Genomic DNA, 4,975 nt, shown 5'->3' on the forward strand with positions numbered 1-4,975 from the left:
ACAAAAAGAGGATGGTGTAAACAATGCAGATTCCTTAATTAGACATAGCTAACCTTATCTCCAGACACAACAAAATTGCATGGTATGATAGATTTTGTTTGTACAACAAAGTTTTATATTATATCTGATCTCAATATTGATCTGAGATTACCTATTGTATTTCTGAATGAAGTCCCAAGTAAACTATTTTAAGCCCATGCAACAGCCACATGAATAAAAAGCACTCAAGACAACACTTAATCTTTAAATCATACCAACTCTAATTTGCTAGATATCTTATGGACCATGCTTTGTCACATTGCCATAATTGGACATATCTAAGAAATATGCACTCTAGCCTACAAAACTATGTTTTGCTAGCTCATCTCAATTCACCGTTCTTTGCAACCTAGTTAAATGTGGATAACTGGATAAAAAATAAAGTATTTGTTTTTCTAAAACATTGCGGAAAAGAAAGCAAATCCTACAAAAAAAAATTGTCTGGTGACTGTAGGGAAACCCCCCACAACAATCGTAATTTATTCAAAATGCAAATATACAATGTACATGGATTACAAGAGGTGATCAGAAGGGAAGAAAACAGAAACTAAGTAGCTAGTATACAAAAACCTTAGGGGGCAGGAATGAAATCCATCATAGCAGCTCCTCTTTAAACCTGTGCTTGACTTTGTGCAGCATGAGTGTGATATCATGGATGAAAGCACTCCTCCATTTATTAAAACTCTGTCTCTCATGTCTAAACATCCTTGCATTCCTGATGATCCAAATGTTCCAGCAAGCAACAAATACAACCTCAGTAAAGAAAGGTTTTTGCAAAGTCTTGCTTAGCTTGCATGACAATAGTGGACATGTCATCCCCATGGCCCAGGAGATTTGGAGGTAATTCCAGACTCTCACACTGAAATTACATTGGAAGAATAGGTGATCCCTGGTCTCACGTGTCTGCAGAGGACATAACACACAATTTACCCCATCATCCAAATGCCAATGCCTTCTTTCAACCATGTCCTTGGTGTTAAGTCTATCCATAATTAACATCCAGGCAAACACTTCTATTTTCATTGTGCAGGATGATTTCCATATCCATAAAAGTAGAGGATTGAAGGACATGTTGGAATGCATGAAAGAATAGAACAACTTGGGCTTAAAAGCATTACAAGTCCCCTGCCAGCACCAAATGTCATTTGCATCCACTTCCCTACTACAATTTGCCATCAGATTCTGCACTATCATATATTCCTGATATGCCTGGGCAGACAATGGTAGGTAAAACATCTGGGTAATATCCTGAGATTGGAAAGCTTCAGAGACTGTTAGCCAGGGATCTTTCACATAAGAAAAAATCCTTGGAAACCTTGTTTGTAAAGGGGCCATAGAGTCACCAATCTTCCACTTGTCAGAACAAAACAAAGTTGAATTCCCAGAGTTGATTTGTACCCAAGTTGTGTTCCTGAAATGATCAAGCAGTTTACATATATCTTTCCACCAAAAGGATCCACAACCGGTAGTCCCATGGGGTGCAGAAGAATGATAATATGTATCCCAAATAAGAGAGACCCATGGCAGATCCAGCCTATTTAAGAATTTGTGCAGATGCTTGAGCAAAAGGGCCATGTTTTGTACTCCTAGGTTTAAAATGCCCAGTCCCCCTTTATTTTTTGGCCTACAAATTAGATCCCAAGCTGCCAAAGATGGGGATGGCTCATCTCTATGCTTTCTCCATGAGCACCACCTTTGGATTCTCTCCAATTGCTTTAATATTCCAGCAGGAACTAGCAAACTGCCTAGATAAAAGATGGGCATGGAGGACAATGCAAGGTTCAAAAACTATAGCCTTTCCCCCTGATTTAAAAAAGAAGAACTAGCTATCATTCTTCTCTCCATGCAATCAACAAGGGGCATAAAGTCCACCATTTTGGGCCTGGTAGTACCAATAGGCAGGCCAAGATATGTGAAGGGCATTTTGCCAACCTGACATCCAAAAGCAGCAGCCAAACCAATGTGGTGTCCTCATCAACATTTATGGGCACCATGGAGGATTTATGATAATTGACCACTAAACCAATTGAAGTGGAAAAAACCTGAAGCATGTCCTTAAGAGCCAGAAGTTGAGCTTTGTCTGCTGGTAAGATGATAAGTGTATCATCAGCATATTGCACTATGGGATAATCTTGATCATGGCATGGTATAGGCAATTTTAAAATTCCCCTTCTAAACATATCATTTACTACTGATTGCAATAGGTCAACAGCAATAACAAGGAGTAAGGGTGAAAGGCAATCTCCCTGTCTAACAGACTTCTTACAAATGAACTGCCTTCCTGGTACTCCATTTAAGAGGACAGATGATGTTCCAGTGGAAAGCAAATGTTTGACCCAAGAAATCCATTTCTCATTAAATCCTTTGAACTTCAAGATCTGCAAAATAGCTTCATGTTTAATGGAGTCAAAGGCCTTTTCAAAATCCAATTTGAGAATAACAATAGGTCTCTTTGACTGGTGACATTGATGCAAGTATTCAAGGGACCATCCAATACAATCCTAACTTGTTCTGCTTTTAATGAAACCATACTGATTTTATGAATACACTTCATAATTATCTTTTGGAATCTATTGGCAGCCATCTTGGACAGAAACTTGAGGCCCATCCCAGTCAAAGAAATTGGCCTATAATGTTGGGGAACATAGTAATTTCAAAAAAATTCCTACGTACACGCAAGATCATGGTGATGGCATAGCAACGAGAGGAGAGAGTGTTGTCCATGTATCCTCGTAGACCGTAAGCGGAAGCGTTATGACAACGTGGTTGATGTAGTCGTACGTCTTCACGATCCGACCGATCCAAGCACCGAACGTACGGCACCTCCGAGTTCAGCACACGTTCAGCTCGATGACGATCCCCGGGCTCCGATCCAGCAAAGCTTCGGGGATGAGTTCCGTTAGCACGACGGTGTGGTGACGATGATGATGCTCTACCGGCGCAGGGCTTCGCCTAAACTCCGCGACGATATGACCGAGGTGGAATATGGTGGAGGGGGCACCGGACACGGCTAAGGAACGATCCGTAGATCAACTTGTGTGTCTATGGGGTGCCCCCTGCCCCCGTATATAAAGGAGCCAGGGGGGAGGAGGCGGCCGGCCAAGGAGGGCGCGCCAAGGGGGGAGTCCTACTCGCACCGGGAGTAGGACTCCCTTCTTTCCTAGTTGGAATAGGAGAAGGGGGAAAGAGGAGGAAGAGGGGAAGGAAAGGGGGGGCGCCGCCCCCCTTCCCTTGTCCTATTCGGACTAGGAAGGGGAGGGGCACGCGGCCCCCTCCTGCCTCCTTCCCTCTTCTCCCTCGAGGCCCATGTAGGCCCAATAACCCCCCGGGGGGTTCCGGTAACCTCCCGGTACTCCGGTAAAATGCCGATTTCACCCGGAATGATTCTGATGTCCAAATATAGGCTTCCAATATATCGATCTTTATGTCTCGACCATTTCGAGACTCCTCGTTACGTCCGTGATCATATCCGGGACTCCGAACAAACTTCAGTACATCAAAACTTATAAACTCATAATAAAACTGTCATCGTAACGTTAAGCGTGCGGACCCTACGGGTTCGAGAACTATGTAGACATGACCTAGAACTATTCTCGGTCAATAACCAATAGCGGAACCTGGATGCCCATATTGGTTCCTACATATTCTACGAAGATCTTTATCGGTCAAACCGCATAACAACATACGTTGTTCCCTTTGTCATTGGTATGTTACTTGCCCGAGATTTGATCGTCGGTATCCAATACCTAGTTCAATCTCGTTACCGGCAAGTCTCTTTACTCGTTCCGTAATGCATCATCCCGTAACCAACTCATTTGGTCACATTGCTTGCAAGGCTTATAATGATGTGCATTACCGAGAGGGCCCAGAGATACCTCTCTGACAATCGGAGTGACAAAACCTAATCTCAAAATACGCCAACTCAACATGTACCTTCGGAGACACCTGTAGTACTCCTTTATAATCACCTAGTTACGTTGTGACGTTTGGTAGTACCCAAAGTGTTCCTCCGGTAAACGGGAGTTGCATAATTCTCATAGTTACAGGAACATGTATAAGTCATGAAGAAAGCAATAGCAATATACTAAACGATCAAGTGCTAGGCTAACGGAATGGGTCATGCCAATCACATCATTCTCCTAATGATGTGATCCCATTAATCAAATGACAACACATGTCTATGGTTAGGAAACACAACCATCTTTGATTAATGAGCTAGTCAAGTAGAGGCATACTAGTGACTATATTTTGTCTATGTATTCACACATGTATCATGTTTCCGGTTAATACAATTCTAGCATGAATAATAAACATTTATCATGATACGAGGAAATAAATAATAACTTTATTATTGCCTCTAGGGCATATTTCCTTCAGTCTCCCACTTGCACTAGAGTCAATAATCTAGATTACATAGTAATGATTCTAACACCCATGGAGTCTTGGTGCTGATCATGTTTTGCTCGTGAGAGTGGCTTAGTCAACGGGTCTGCAACATTCAGATCCGTATGTATCTTGCAAATCTCTATGTCTCCCACTTGGACTTGGTCCCGAATGGAATTGAAGCGTCTCTTGATGTGCTTGGTCCTCTTGTGAAATCTGGATTCCTTTGCCAAGGCAATTGCACCAGTATTGTCATAGAAGATTTTCATTGGTCCCGATGCACTAGGTATGACACCTAGATCGGAAATGAACTCCTTCATCCAGACTCCTTCATTTGTTGCTTCCGAAGCAGCTATGTACTTTGCTTCACATGTAGATCCCGCCACGACGCTTTGTTTAGAACTGCATCAACTTACAGCTCCACCGTTTAATAAAAACACGTATCCGGTTTGCGATTTAGAATCGTCCGGATCAGTGTCAAAGCTTGCATCGATGTAACCATTTACGACTAGCTCTTTGTCACCTCCATATATGAGAAACATATCCTTAGTCC

This window comes from Triticum dicoccoides, chromosome 3B (assembly GCF_002162155.2).
Source record: "Triticum dicoccoides isolate Atlit2015 ecotype Zavitan chromosome 3B, WEW_v2.0, whole genome shotgun sequence".
NCBI classification, from domain to species: Eukaryota; Viridiplantae; Streptophyta; class Magnoliopsida; order Poales; family Poaceae; genus Triticum; species Triticum dicoccoides.